The sequence below is a fragment of the Ictidomys tridecemlineatus genome, chromosome 9 (genome assembly GCF_052094955.1).
Source record: "Ictidomys tridecemlineatus isolate mIctTri1 chromosome 9, mIctTri1.hap1, whole genome shotgun sequence".
NCBI classification, from domain to species: Eukaryota; Metazoa; Chordata; class Mammalia; order Rodentia; family Sciuridae; genus Ictidomys; species Ictidomys tridecemlineatus.
This window is the reverse complement of record NC_135485.1, coordinates 1,741,834-1,758,358: the sequence shown is the minus strand read 5'-3', so window position 1 is coordinate 1,758,358 and position 16,525 is coordinate 1,741,834. Positions and strand designations below refer to the sequence as shown.

At 44.0% G+C, this 16,525-nt stretch overlaps 1 protein-coding gene across 7 annotated transcripts in view; it reads right to left on the bottom strand.

Annotated features, from left to right (window-relative positions):
• Fam193a (family with sequence similarity 193 member A) overlaps window positions 1-13,519 on the bottom strand; it is a 138,758-nt gene extending 125,239 nt beyond the window's left edge. For 5 of the 7 annotated variants that reach the window (XR_013425623.1, XR_013425624.1, XR_013425626.1 and 2 more), the window contains exon 1: window positions 13,376-13,519. The gene's annotated coding sequence lies outside the window, so the exon portion shown is untranslated. The remainder of the gene's footprint in view (window positions 1-13,375) is intronic. The other 2 variants (XM_078020885.1, XM_078020886.1) reach the window with 2 other exon arrangements.
• Window positions 13,520-16,525: the final 3,006 nt, after the last annotated feature.

Below are 16,525 nucleotides of genomic sequence, written 5' to 3'. Positions count from 1 at the left end.
CAGCCTGCTCAAGCTGTGCAGATGCATCACACAACCAGCACAGCAAGACCACTAGGCCGGGAGGACTCAAAGCCTGGAATAAGGAGGTAAAAGGAAGCAAAGAGCAAGATGGATGCTGACCTGCCAGACCCAATCAGCAAGGTCTGGCAAGGGGTAGTAGTAGGAGCAAGTGAAGGTGCCACCAAAGAAAGCTGAAGATTCTCCCCTGCTCAGGAGGAAGGGCAGAAGGAACAGGAGTAGGGAGGGTGGAAGAAAGCAGCAGAGCAGGTTCCAGACTAAGGCTTGGAGGAAGAGAAAACATAGGGTGAATGAGAGCAAGGAGAACTAGGATAGCAAGACAGTTTTCTTTTTTTTTTTTTTTTTAATTTTAATTTTTTTAGTTGTACTTGGACACAATACCTTTATTTTATTCATTAATTTTTTTATGTGGTGCTGAGGATCAACCCAGGGCCTCACACATGCTAGGCAAGCGCTCTGCCACTGAGCCCCAGCCCCAACCCCAAAGGGGGAGGCGGTACTGAACTCAGGGGCACTTAGCCACTGAGCCACATCCCCAGCCCTATTTTGTATTTTATTTAGAAACCAGGTCTCACTGAGTTGCTTAGTACCTTGCTTTTGCTGAGGCTGGCTTTGAACTCAAGATCCTCCCATCTTGGCCTCCCAAGTGGCTGGGATTACAGGCATGTGCCACTATGCCCGGGCTTCAGTTTTTGCTTTTGTTTGTTTGTTGTAGTGCTAAGAATTGAAACCATGTTATTGTGCATGTGAGGCAAGCACTCTACCAGCTGAGCTATATTCCTAGGCCCTCAGCTTCAGTTTCCTACCTTGAGTGAGGACTAAGTAATAAATGCCACTAGAAATTGAAGAGTGCTGACTACAACATTTAGAGGAATTTTTCAAACTCAACAACAAACACTACCTCAGCAAAAAAAAAAAAAAAAATCACCAGTCTTGCAATACTCTACTCTGCTATGCCAACAAACTACCAACAAACTGCATGGATCATCTGTAAACACACAAAAACACAATGAACATTTCAACTCACAGCTTATGGAGAAACGTTTAATCGCAATGACCAGCTGACATATCCAAACCCTCCTATTATTCTAATAAGGGAAGGAGGAAGACAGTAGCTACAATTTAGGACTGTTAATAAATGATGCTGTTTTTTATGCTTTTAAAAGCAGAAAGCAGGGCTGGGGTTATGGTTCAGAGGTAGAGTGCTCGCCTAGCACGTGCAAGGCCCTAGGTTCGATTCTCAGCACCACATACAAATAAATAAATTAAATAAAGGTTTAAAAAAAAAAAAGCAGAAAGCAGCTGGATACAGTTGCACACACCTATAATCCCAGTCATTTGGGAGGTTGGGGCAAGAGGATCCCAAGTTCAAAGCCAGCCTCAGCAATTTAGCAAGATCCTAAAGCAACTTAGCAAGACCCTGTCTCAAAACATAAAAAAGAAAAAAAATAGGACTGGAAGTGTGATATGGCTCAGTGAATAAACACCCCTGGATTCAATCCCTAGTAACAAAAAAAAAAAAAAAAAAAAAAGCAGCAGCAGCAGCAACAACAATATATAAGCACAGTCAAGAATTCATTTATGGAATTTCTTCATCTAATGCAACAAACTTCATCAGGGCCTGGTAACCCCTTTCTCTACACTAACCTGATCAGTGACCAGGAATTTGTAACCTCTAACAGATTGTCAAGAGGGGCTGAGCTCCCAGGTGTAACCTGTAGAATGTCTGTCCTACTGGACTATTTCACCACAGTGGAATAAACACCAAATATTTCTACAAAGAAAGATTAGACTGTAGTTAACTATGAATTTGGCTCAGTGGTTGATGGCCCTGAGTTCAATCCCTGGTACCAAAAATAATAATACAAAAATAATACAAAAAAAGGGCTGGGAATATGGCTCAGTGGTTGAATGCCCCCGAGTTCAATCCCTGGTACCAAAAATAATAATAATAATTTTAAAAGGGTTGGGGATGTAGTTCAGGGATAGAACCCTGGGTTCAAACTAAATAAACTGTAAAGAGATGTCAACAAACCACATTATATGTTCACATGTTCATATGTGTGTACAAAAACATACATAAATAAATATAATTTGTGTTTCCATGTTGATGTAATCCAGCAAATCAGTTTATAAAGCCTATTGGGTCAAAAAGTTCAGTGAAAAGCCAGGTGTGGTGGCACACACCTGTAATCCCAGTCATTCAGGAAGCTGAGGCAGAAAGATCGCAAGTTCCAGGCCAGCCTGAATAACTTAGGGAGAAAGTGTTTCAAAAAATTTTTTAAAGGGGCTGGGAATGTCATCAGGTAAAATGTTGCTGGTTCAATCCCCTATACCAAAAAAAAAAAAAAATCATGAAGAAGTGCTGGGAATATAGCTCAATTGGAAGAGTGCTTGCCTTGCATGCACAAGGCCCTGGGTTTGACTCTCAGCAGCAATAATAATAATAATAATAATAATAATGTTGATGAAGAGAACTATATGAAACATAATGCACATGGCAGCATCCCAAACTAGTACCAAACACTCAATTAGCAATTAATTCAGGAAGAAAGACCTCAAATTAGAAAGCATATTTCATATACATATTATAACTAAAACTGAAAATATGAAAATGTATTATTAACAAAAGTTGACTAAGCAGCTGTCTACAAGAAACTCATGTCAAGTAAAATAAGATATATGTAGGTTAAGTAAAAGGATAGAAAAAGATATACCAAAAAATACTAATTAAAAGAAACCTGAAGGTGTGGGGCTGTAGCTCAGTGGCACTTGCCTAGCACGTGCGAGGCACTGGGTTTGATCCTCAGCACCACATAAAAATAAATAAAATAAAGGTCCATCAACAACTTAAAAAATAATAATAAGACTTCAGAGCCAAGAAAACTACCAAAGATGAGAAGAACATAACTTAAGTGACAAAAAGGGTCAATTCATCAAGAAAACAAACAATTCTAAGTGTATATGCACCAAACAACTAAGATTTTAAAATGCATGAAGCGAAAACTAAATAAACTGTAAGGAGATGTCAGCAAACCACATTCTAATAACAGACCTCAACTCTCCTTTCTCAGCAATAAAAGGAACTAGGACACCAAAAAAACCAGCAAGAATACACAAGAATTAGGCTGGGGTTGTGGCTCAGCAGTAGAGGGCTCACCTAGCCTTGGGTTCAATCCTTAGCACCACATAAAAATAAATAAAGGTATTGTGTCCAACTACAACTAAAAAATAAATATTAAAAAAAAGGGGGGGAGAGAACAGGAAATTTAACAATGTACTTTAAAACAACCCATGAGTCAAAGAAGATTCAAAGGAAATGAGAAAACTTTTAAACTGAATATAAATGAAAGTACATCATACAAAAATTTGTAAGATGCAGCTAAAGTATAGCTTACACAGAAGTTGAGAGCATTCAATATTTAAAGAAGAAAAATAGGTGCTGGGCATGGTGGTACACGCCTGCAATCTCAGCAACTGGGGAGGCTGAGGCAGAAGGATCTCAAATTCAAACCCAGCCTCAGGAACTCAGTGAGGCGCTAAGCAACTCAGTGAGACCCTGTCTCTAATAAAAAAAAAAGGGGGGGGGGGGGCTGGGGATATGGCTCAGTGGTTAGGCACCCCTGGATTCAATCCCTGCTACAAAAAAAAAGAAAAAGAAAGAAATTAAAGAAAGGTCTCCAATCAATAATCTAAACTGCTATCTTCTACCTGAAATTCTCAAACCCAAGCAAATCAGGCATGGTGATGCGCATTTGTGACCCCAGCTACTCAGAAGGCCAAGGTAGGAGGATCACAAGTTCACGATCAACCTGGAAAACTTAGCAAGATCCTGACTCAAAATAATTTTTTTTTTAAGTGGCAGGATTGGGGAGCTAGACATGTATTTTAGGGGTACAGCACTTGCCTAATATGTGGAAACCCCTGGGTTCAATTCCCAGTATCCGCCCCTCCACTACACACACACACACACACACATACACACACACACACACACACACACACACACACACACACACAAATAACAGTAACACCCACGACCAAGTAGGGTTTATTCTAGGAATGCAAACTGGTTTCATATCCAAAATCAGCAATACAATCCACTTATTAGTAGTCTAAAGAAGAAATACTACATGACCATAATCAATTTACTCAAAAAAATTCTGGGGAAAAAAATTAAAAACTCAACATTCACTAATGAAATCTCTCAGTAAACCAGACATAGGAACTTCTTTAAACTGATCATGAGTATTTACCAAAAAAAAAAAAAAAAAAAACACACTACAACAGACATCATACTTAATGGCTTTCCCTCCAACATCCAGAAAAAGGCAGCAATATCCACTCTCATAACTTGGGATCCTGAGTACCAAAGTCCTAACCAGTTTAATAAAGCAATAAAAATAAAAGGAACATAGAATGGGGGGAAAAAAAAGGAAAAACAATATGATTATTTATTCAGAAAAACCCCATGAATCCACAAAAAAAATCCCAGAATATATGATTTCAGCAAGACCAAAGGACAGAAAGGAAACACAAAAATATTATACTCCTTTTTATATTTGCAGTGGTGAGGACCAAATCCAGGATCTTGTGCATACTAGGAAAGTATTTGTTTTTTGTTTGTTTTTAATTTGTACTTTTTAGAAATGCATGACATTAGAGTGTATTTTGACATATTATACCTACATGGAGTATAACTTAGTCTAATTAGGATCTCATTCTTGTAGTTGTACATTATGTGCAGTTACACTGGTGGTGTATTCATATCTAGGAAAATAATATCCGATTCATTCTACTGTCTTTAGGAAAGTATTCTACCTCTGAGCTACATCCCAAATTTTATTTCTATATACAAATAAAGAAGGTGTGGCTCAGTGGAAAAGCATGTGCTTATTAACATACTCCAGGACCTGGGTTCAACAGAATAAAGAAAAGAAGGAAAGGAGATAGGAAAGAAGGACATGAGGGAGGCAGGCATATTTGAAATAGCTAAGAAAAATGAAAAATTAAAAAACATGAAATAAGTACAAATCTAAGAAAAAATGTACAGGATCTGTACCACTAACATCTATAAATCACTAATGGAAGAAATCAAACAACCAATTAATTACACTCACATCGTTTTCATGCTTTGGAAAATTGACATAGTAAATATATGTCAATTCTCCACCAAACTGATCTATATAGATTTAAAGTTATTCAAATTAAATCTCAGAAGAACTAATTATTGATATACACAAGCTGATTCTAAAATGCATATAAAAGACAAAGAAAATAACCAGCAGAGTGGTGCATGCCTCTAATCCCAGTTCAGCCAGCCTCAGAAAGTAAGATCCTAACTCAAAATAAAAAATGAAAGAGCTGTGGATGTAGTCAGTGGTAGAATGCCCCTGAGTTAAATCCCCACTATACAAAATAAAACAAAACAAATCTTTTAAATGTTTAAGGTTGGAGGAACCACATTATCCAACTTCTAAAAATTATTTTTTTAGTTGTAGGTGGACACAATGTCTTTATTTTATTTTTATGTGGTGCTGAAGATTGAATCCAGTGCTTCATAAGTGCTAGGCAAGCACTCTAAACCACTGAGCCACTGAGCCATGACCGCAGTCCCAACTTACCCAATTTTTAAGATACAAGTCATCAAGGCAGTGCAGCACTGGCAATGGACAGACCAATAGATCACTGGAAAAAAACTAGAGTACCCAGAATAACCCACACAAGTAAGACAAATTAGCTTTTTAGGGTTGCCTGCTTGGGCCTTGGGCATGATAGGCATGCTGTAACTGGGTTAGGTCTTCCAGACCATCAGTTACTTTTGCCACTTTCAAGAAATGAGTTTGGAGCAATCTGAATTCCACATACAAAGAGGAAAAAGAAAGAAAAGGGAACTTTTACCCAAACTGTCTACCTTATCTGGAATTACACAAAATGAATCAGATCTAAATGTAAAACTATGAAATTTTTAGAATATAAGGAAAAATATCTATAACTTGAAGCTGAAACAAAGTTCTTAGACATGACACCAAACCATAGTTCATAAAAGAAAACAAAATGGTAAATTGTCCAGGTATGGCACACAACTGTAATCCCAGCAACTCGAGAGGCTGAGGCAGAAGGATCACAAGTTCAAGGGCCAACCTCCACAACTTAGATACCTTTCTTAAAATAAAAAAATAAAAATGTCTGGGGGTGTAGCTAAGTGGTAGAGCCCCTGGGCTCAATTCTCAGTGTACACACAAAATAAACAATCTTTTTTTTTTTGGTACTGGGGATTAAACTCAAGGCGCTTAACCATTGAGCTACAACCCCAGTCCTTCTTATTTATTTAAATATTTTTTTTTAGTTTGTTGATAAACCTTTATTTTAATCATTTATTTATATGTGGTGCTGAGAATTGAACCCAGTGCCTCACACAAGCAAGGTAAATGCTCTACCACTGAGCCACAACCCCAGTCCTTGTTTTTTTTTATTTTGAAACAGAGTCTCACTAAGTTCCTGAGGACCTCACTAAGTTGCTGAGGCTGACCTCAAACTTGTGATCCTCCTATCGTAGCCTCCCAAGTCTCTAGGATTACAGGCATGCACCACCACACCCAGGCCAAAAAAGAAAGAAACCCACAATCTTGAATATATACCTCTTCTAAGAGAACACAAGAATGGCAAATAAACAGACGATAAGTGTTCAATTTGATTAGTCAGTAGGGAAATACAGACTAAAACTACAATGCCACTACATACCGATTTATTAAAATGGTTTAAAAAAAAATAACTACTGGCAATTCCAACTGCTAGCAAGGATGCAGAGCAACTGAACTCCCACACGTTACTGGTGGGTAGGCAAAATAATACACCTATCTGGAAAACAGTTTGTTTTATGTTACATATGACACAGCTCCTAATCCTTAGCATCATAGAGAAATGAAAATTTACTTTCACACACCAACTCACACATAAATGTTTATAGCAATTCCATATCCAAGAAAAAAGAAAAACTAGAAACCATCCCAATGTCCACCAAGGAAACAACTAATAAACTGTGGTACATCCATACAATGGACAACTATGCAGTGAAAAGGAACAGGGCTGGGGATACAGCTCAGTGGCTGAATGCTTGTGACCCTGGGTTCCATGTGTAGCAGAGAGAAGGGTTGGTGAGGGTAAAAAGGAACTACTGGTATATGCAACAACTTGAATGAATCTTGGTATTATACTAGGTAAAATAAAGTGTAGCCTCAAAACTTTGCTATCTTATGGCTACATTTACATGACTTCCCTGAAATTTTTTTTTTTTTAAATACGAGGTCTTTCTGCCTCTTTTTTTTTTTTTTTTTTTAAGAGAGAGTGAGAGAGGGGGACAGAGAGAGAGAGAATTTTAACATTTATTTATTTTTTCTTAGTTCTCGGCGGACACAACATCTTTGTTGGTATGTGGTGCTGAGGATCGAACCCGGGCCGCACGCATGCTAGGCGAGCGCGCTACCGCTTGAGCCACATCCCCAGCCCCAACTTCCCTGAAATTTAAAAGTATATAAGGAACAGAGTAGTGGTCGAAAAGTGCTTAGGAATTAGGGAGAGATCCCAGCAGCTGGGGAGGCTGAGGCAGGAAGACTGCGAATTCAAAGCCAACCTCAGCAAAAGCGAGGTGCTAAGAAACTCAGTGAGACCCTGTCTCTAAATAAAATACAAAATAGGGCTGGAGATGTGGCTCAGTGGTTGAGTTCAATTCCCAGTATCCAAAGAAAACAAAAGGTATTACAGAGAGTATGACTGCACAGGGATAACATGAGGCAGATTTGTGGATAATGAAACTATATTGTATCCAATTATGACAGTGATTACATGGGACTACATCTGTGCTAAAATTCAAATAACAGGGCTGGAGTGTAGCTCGATGGTAGAACATTGGCCTACCATGAGCAAGACTGTGGGTTCAATCCCTAGCAATACCCTTCCATCACCAAAATCCAAGTAACAGCACTTTTAAAAAATCAAAGCTGGGCATGTCTGTGAGCACCTACTGTAGTCCCAACTACTTGGGAGGCTGAGGTGGGAGAACCACTTGTGTCCTAGTTAAGACCAGTCAGGGTTAACACAGTGAGGATTAACACAAAAAACAAACAAAAAGCCACCTCACAGCACATGCTGTATTGCCAGCAGATCAGCCTCTGAGGTACCCCACATAGCTGGGACTCCTCAGTCTGAGGCAGGAGGATGCCAAATTCAAGGCCAGCCTAATCAATTTACCAAGGCCCTAAGCAATTTAATAAGATCCTATCTCAAAATAAAAAATTAAAAGGGCTGGGGATGTGTGCAGTGGTAAAGTGCCTCTGGATCCAATCTCCAGTACCAAAACAAACCCCCCAAAAAATCAGGCATGGTGGCTCATACCTATAATTCCAGCTACCTGGGAAGCTGAGGCAGGATTGCCTCAGCAACTTGGCCTAAACCTGTCTCAAAATAAAAATGGGGGCAGGGGGGCCGCCTGGGGTTGTGGCTCAGGGATAGAGCGCTTGTATAGCACATGCGAGGCACTGGGCTCAATTCTCAGTACCACATAAGAATAAATAAATAAAATAAAGGCATTGTGCTCCAACTATAAAAAATAATAAGGGCTGGGGATGTGGCTCAAATGGTAGTGCGCTCACCTGGCATGTGCGGGGTGCTGGGTTGGATCCTCAACACCACATAAAAATAAAATAAAGCTATTGTGTCCACATAAAAAACTAAAAAATAAATATTTTAAATATATATATATATATATATTTAAAAAAATAAATATGGCTGGGGTTCTGGCTCAGTGGAGAGAGCTTGCCTAGGATTCGTGAGGCATGGGTTCGATCCCCCGTACCACATAAAAATAAACAAATAAAATAAAGTTACTGTGTTCATCTAAAACTAAAAAAAAATATTTAAAAAAATTACATACAGTTCAGTGACAAAGCACACCTAGGTTCAATCCCCAGTACAGGGAAAAAAAAATCAATTTCATTATATGCTAATTTCTAATGATAAGCATGCAACAGTACCACTTAGGAAAACTGGCTAAATCTACTCAAGTTGAACCATACAAATACTCAGCGATTCCTCTGCCAGGTACATACACCAACTCTCAGGAGTGTTCATGCCCACCAAAAGACATGCTTATCAGCTCCAATTCATATCGGCCTTAAAAAGAAAAAAACCAAATATCCATCAATATTAGAACACATAAAGTATCACACAATGGAAACATATATGCCATGAAAAAGAACAATCAAATGCTACATCAACCCAAAAGCACCTCAAATATAACACCTAGCCAAAGAACCCCAGCACAAAGTCCTTCTCTATGAAATACCAGTAAAATACATCAAAAAGATACAGATTAGAATGGTAGTAGGAATGACTATGAAAAGGAGAACACATTCTGGGGTATGAGGAGACACTCACTGTACCCTGATATATTCATTACACACGTCTACATATATATAGCAACACTAAATCTCAGAGGGGGGTTGTAATGAGCTGCATCATTTCTAAAACTTACATAGTAACAATGTATGCTAAACCATTAATCTTTTTTTGTGGGGGGGGGCTGGGGGGGCGTGCATGAAGTACCAGAGATTGAACTCGGGGCCTCTCTACCACTGAGCTGCATCCTCAGCTCTTTTCTTATTTTTTATTTTGAGACAGAGTCTTGCTAAATTGTCCAGGCTGGCCTCAAACTTGAAACCCTCCTGCCTTAGTCTCCCAAAGAGATGGGATTACAGGTACACACCACCACACCCAGCTAAACAGCTAAAGGTCTGGAAGTTCTAGATTCTTACTTAATTTACTTCTGTGAATTACAGAGTTTCTTAAAGCAAATATAAGAAGAACCTCACTTCATCATGGTAGCAATTTCTACCAGATAGGGAAGACCCCCAAGTATCTATTCCACACATCCATAATCCCACCAGGGCTGTTTGTACAGCAACCACACCACCTAACCTCAACATCATTGAGGTGGCCTTCAACACTATTAACCAAACTCTTCCTTGCCTCCTTTTCAGCCTTGAAAAAGGACTATTACCAATGCCTCAACTCAACTATTATTACCTTACCTACACTACAAGAGGGTTTCACCAACTTTAAAATGTTAATATCAATTTAAAAATATATTTCGACCCCTATCCTATCCCAAATGGCATACTTTTGTAAATCTCTAACAGGACTACAAAAATAGCCCCAAATTTCCACTCCAGTCCTCCGTGAGTACAAATCAAATGTAATTTAATATTCCAACAAGTGACACAGATCAACTTCCATAATAGAGGAATTCTATTTTTTGTAAATAATACATGTATGACACTCAATTTTGGACACTTATTTAGAAAACAAAATTCTAATGCTATTATTTGTATCTTGTACATAATAACTAAATGTTTAACTACCAAAAGATGGAAAAAGCATAGTTTTATTTGAAAAAAGAAAAATGTTTGTAATATCAGATTGTGAAAAGTTTTAAAGCTTGAAGCATATGAAAAAGGGAACATTAAGCCTTCAAACGCCCATCACGAAGTGTCTGATATACAAACACCCTGTAAGACCTTCCTATGCCAAGATGGACACACACAGGCCTCACAAATACTACTCTTTTAAGTTTTTCACTTAATACATCATGAGCATTATGAAAATCACACATTAAAATAGAAATGCAAAATAATTAGGGCTATTCATGATATGTTTCACCTACCAACTATTCATCTCAGGGCTAGCCTTTCACTATTAGGACAGAGCAGATGACCAAACAAGGTTGTTACAGAAGACCTAGTCCGAGACCCATGCCCAATATTACTTTTTTCTTTTTTTTTTCTTTTTTTTGTGGTGCTGGGGATTGAACCCAGGGACTTGAACATGCTAGGCAGACCCTTTTACCACTGGGCTGTATCCTCAGCACCTCATCCAACATTTTTATTTCACATGTACTATTTCTCCATTTCACAAATGGAAAAAGCTCGATCAATAGAATCTTGCTGCAGAATGGCTAAAACTCCAACCCAACCTCCTGAAAAATGACATCTGTGAAAACACAGCATTTACTGTGGGTCAACAGGCACTGTTTTAAGCACTTCCTCTGCATTGATTTGTTTAATTCTCACAAAAATCCTAAGAGTTGGGTGCCCTAAAAGGTTGCACGCGGCTCAATCTTCTGAAACCTGTGTTCCCCCAAGCTTTGTACACCAGTTCCTCCTGAGGAGGAAGACAGACTTTCTCCATGTCTTCTCTCTGAGCCACCTTCTGGTCTGGTGACTCTCTATGGAATGCAGATGCTCCTCTCTGAGAAACACAGGGCTGGGACCCACTAGCTGTTACCTGCTAATATTGTTCTGAGTGCCTTGCACCATGACAAGGTACCCAGAAAACTCATCCTCTGTGGGGAAACAATTCAGGGCCTATGAGAATTACATTAAGATTTTCTATCACAAGTACCGAAAACATGTTTAGTCCATGATTAAAACACAACTTGTGAAGAAATTTAAAAGCTTAACAGAGGTCTGGAAGCTGGGATAGTGGTGCGCACGCATATAATCCTAGTAACTCAGGAGACTGAGGCAGGAGTTCAAAGCTTGCCTCAGCAACTTAGGCCATAAGCAATTTAGCAAGACCTCTGTCTCAAAATTAAAAAGAAAAAGGGCTGGAGATGTGGCTCAGCTGTTAAGTGCCCCTGGGTTCAATCCTTGGTACCAAAAAAAGGGGAGGGGAGGGGAAGAGAGAGTGGGAGGAAAGGTGGGATAGAAGTGGGGGAGGGGAGCTGGCTGGAGAAGCAACTCAGTGGTAGAGCACTTGCCTAGCATACACAAGGCCCTGGGTTCAATCCCCAGTAAAAAAGAGAGTGCGGGAACTACAGAAAAGCTAATGCTTTTCCATTGTGGGTCAAAATTCAATAGTACGCATTAAATAATTCTCTGAACCACAACAAGTATTTTATTAATGAAAATGAACAGAAGATATCAAAAAGAAATAGACATCATTCCATAAACTTTTGTTGGTATGTGTGCATGTTAGAGATTTTCTTTTATAGTGGGTGTCAAACCTTTGATGCATAATAGTTTAACATAACAGTCCTACTAAAAATAATAGGTAGGTATACGTTATCTGAGTTTAAAAAGTAATCAGAGTAACAACTAAAAGATCATTTTAACTAATTATTGCAAAGTAAATGGAAATTACTAAAACCCTGAATGGTATGAAAGGCTAAAGTGTAAGAATGATATTGTGCTATCAATTAGTTTTTATTGAATTGATAGAAATGGGTTATTTTACATTCAGCCACAATAAACACTATAAACGTTTTTGCAAAGGATTTGCGAAGAGGGACCTCTCACCCTCCCCTCCCAAAATCACCAAATACTGACCTAAAAAAAATGCACAAGCCTCTCATCCTGGATCCCAAGAACTGCAGCTGTTTTGGGTAAGGGCAACCTCTGGAGATAGACACTCAAGACTATGACCCAGAATCCTAAACAAACCTAACAACATGATGCAAAATAAACTCCAATGACCACACTTATACTACAGAGAACACCAGGAGTAGTTCAAGCTCAAACTTAAGCAGACATGCATTTCTGCACTTTTCTGCAACTGCACAAGTATCAAAAAGTTATGCCATATGCAATGATCTCTTATCTGCCCTCACTATATACTGGTCCAACATAGTATTTGGAAACTCACATAAAACAATCTGTGTCAGGACGTGGCGCACAAAAAATCCTAAGGCTTTTTGTTTTATAATCGCAATGTCTGTAAGACAACGCAATGTAAGAGTCCCACTAACACTGTAAGAACTCAAATAACTTTCGAAAAATACCCATTCTCTTTCAGGGGCCAATGCAATCTCTGGAAATGCCCATGCCAACTGCATATCCACGTAGAAATACCTCTTCGAAGTATTACAATCGACAGCGAATAGAGACAGCAGTCCACCACCCGCTGGCCAGCACCAACGGAGCCGAAAATAATTTTTTTCGAACTCCCCAGCCACACACTACAAACACACCGAGCAAGCAGACGCCTCGCTGCCCCTAAGCACCCGGGGGAGCGGGACCGGGCCGTGGCCCCCGGAGACTGTCAGCGGGCTCTCCAAGGCCACGCCGGAGAGGCAGCGCCAACTTACCGGGCACTTTCCGCCACGCCTCGCCCGGCCCCGCAGGGTTGGAGCGCGGGGCCGACCACGGCCGACGCGGAGGCCGCAGCGCCGGCTGCCGGCGCAGCCTCGCGCGCCGCGAGCTGTCAGCGGCCGGCGGCCCGTTATCCGCCGGCGCCGCGGCCGCCGCTCGCGAGGGGGCGGCGGCCGCGGCCGCCAGGCCCGACCCCCCGCCGCCACGCTTACCTCAAAGTAGCCTCCGGCGGCGCCGCCCGTGCCCAGGGACCCGTGGGCCGCCGCTGCACCGCCCAGCAGGCCCGCCGCGCCGCTGGGGCCCGGAGCCTGAGGGCCGCGCAGCGCTGCCGCCGGGCCGGCCTTGCCGCCGCTCGCGCCGCCGTGGCCGCCGCCCGAGCCGCCGCCGCCGCCGCGCTTGTTCTTCCGGCGCCTGGCCCCGCGCTTGGCGTCGGCCGGGCTCATGGCGGGCGGGCGGACGGGCGGCGGGCGGGGAAGGTGCGCGGGCGGACGGGCGCGGGGCCACGGGCGGCGGCGAGGGCGGCGGCGGAGGCGGAGGCGGCGGCGGCGGCGGGCGCTGCGGCTGGCCGGGCGGGGGGCGCGGCGCGGGGTCGCCTCCCGAGCGGGGAGGGCGGGGCGGGCGGGAGCTGCGAGGCGGCCGCTGGCGGGAGGGACGGCGAGTCTACCGGGCCCGGCGCCGCCGCTGACCAGAGTTAGAGTCCAATATGGCGGACACAAGGGGAAAGGGATCCCAGTTTACGTCGGGGGAGGGGGAAGCAGCGGCGGGAGGGGGAGGGGCGCGGGCGCCCTCCCCCGCCTCACTCCGCCCTCCCGGACGCCACCGCCCCTCGCCTCGCTGCCCCGCCTGCCGCTAACGTCGCCGGCGCGCGAGGCACGCCGGGAGCTGAAGTCCGCGCCGCCCGCGCCGCCGCCGGGGCGCCCGCGGGGATACCACGACTCCCGTCGAGCCGTGCGCACCCAGCAGAGGCGGGGCGGAGCGTGACGTCACGGGCGCGCCAGCGTTCCGGCTCCGCCTTGCCGCGCGGCCCTGTGGGCGCTGTAGTCGGCGGCGGGCGGGGTGGTAGACGCGCCGAGCGTAGTAGCGTGGGGGTCGCGCGGTTCCGGCTCTGACGAGCCCCTGCAGCCGCTGGGGCGCGCTGGGGCCCTGCTCGGAAAGCACGGCCGATCTCGCCCCGCCCTAGCCAAGTGCTTCATTCCACCTGCAGCTCGGTGACCTTGGCCAGTCCCGGATCAGTTCGAGGGCTGCAGGCTGCCGCACGGGACCTGGGCAGCGCCGAGTTGGGTCCACGGCGACGATGCCCGCCGGCTCAGTTAGGGGCCCGGGGCCCAAAGGCCGCGCTTCCCTCGAGCCGTCTGCCCGCACCCCCGAGCCGATCAGGCCGCCTCTCACCACCTTGCCAGGCGCTTCCGGCCTCGCGGGCCCCCGGGTCCAGGCCAGAGTGCTGGGCCGCTGCCTGGACCCACCTCTTGGGGGCCCTATCCATCACCAGCAAGCCCAAGATACATCATGTCCTTGGACCCAGGCAAGAGGGACCCTGACTAGTCCCTACGCTCCAAACACACGGAGACAGGAGACGTGTGCCCAGGCCTTCGTTCCATGCGTTACCGGTCCCAGATGGCGGCCGAGCTTGGCATTGCCCTGTGTGGTCCGCCGCCTCCAAGTACGCCCTCTCCTGAGTCTGCCGGTGTTTCTTTGCCTCCCTGTCTCCCTGCCACAGCTGCTAATCCTGACCCATTCACGCCAGACAGAATGCGCTCGAGTGATCAAATATACCCTCTGCTAAAAGCCCTCCAGAAGCTCCGCCTTATCAGCAAAAAAAAGGAGTTCCCTCACCCCCCGCCCTAAGGTCTCCAGTGATCCTGCCACTGAAGGAGGTTTGAGAGAGTGGGTCGGAATGCCGCCAAGCCCCGACTCCTTGTCTCCTTGGGCACTCCATAGTGGGCAAGGTCTCAGGCTATCCCTCCCCACACCTGCACCCTATGAACCTGAATCAGATACCTGCCTTCTCTCACAATCCCTGTGCTTCCCCCCTCTTGGCACATTGTCATGGGATTGGGATTCATGACTGTCACCAATATCCCCCAAAAGGAAACTCCTTAAGGGGCAGGGGAAGACAAGGGAGTGCCTTCCTCACGCACCAGAGTCCAGGATCAAAAGGCTGGACTCACAGCACTCCAGTATTTGCTAAGTGAATGAATGACATAATAATGGCCGTTTGTCCAGCAGTTATACACTAACCCTGCTGCCTGCTGCTATCTCATCTCAGTCCACATAATGGCTCTGGAGATAGGTACCATTAGCCCCTATTTGATGAATGAGAAACTCACGTTCATAGATGGTAAGGTATTTGTCCAAAGCCACCCCATAGAGGCAGAGCCCAGGTCCCAGCTCAGGTGTGACTTGGGTTCTAATAGAGCACTCAATGATACAATCCGTAGTTACTCTGGGGACTGGGACAGGGGAGGCCTCTCTCAGGAGTTGAACTGGGCTATCCCATCTCAGTACAAAGGGCTTACAGCAGTGCCACACTGGGCAACAGGGGAAGCTCAGCATGTCCCAGGACCCCTCAAAGTTATTGTGGCTGCAACAAGTAAAAATGGCCGAATCTGACAGGCACAGTGGCACACATGCCTGTACTCCCAGTGGCTGGGGAGGCTGAGACAGAAAGATCATGAGTTCAAAGCCAGCCTCAGCAACAGCTAGTTGCTAAGCAACTCAGTGAGACCCTGTCTCTAAATAAAATATAAAGTAGGGTTGGGTATATGGCTTACTGGTCGAGTTTCCCTGAGTTCAATCCCCAGTACCAAAAAAAAAAAAATCTATTGTTTGTAAACTCCCAGTTTGTGGTAATTTTTTTAGAGCAACACAAATGGATTAAGACTCACGCTAAGGAAAAATTAACACGAAATTAAGGAGAAAAATACTAAGGAATAAGATTTTGTCTTGTATAGTTGAGCTTTGGAGAGCAACAAAACATAACTAGTTAATTTCTCCCCCTAAGAATCAATTTTTACACCTTGAGGGATGGATTAGAGCTCTCCAGAGAAACACTAGTAGGTTGGAGAGATATTTTGTGACAAAGAACTGGCACATGTAATATGGAGGCCACAAGTCCCCAAATCTGCAGTGGAGACCAGTAGAAACTAGGTGTAGCTCCAGTCAGGCCAACAGGCTTGAGGCCCAGGAAGAGCCAGCAGGACAGAGGAGTTCCCTCTTTCTCAGGTTTCAGTGGAGGTTTGCAGTTCTGGGGATCCAACCAGGGCCTCCTGCAACCCCAGTGCTCTCAGTTCTTTTGTTCTAATGAGGCTTTCGGCAGGTTGAAGAAGACCCTCCACCATGTGGCTTTACTCAGTCAGCCAATT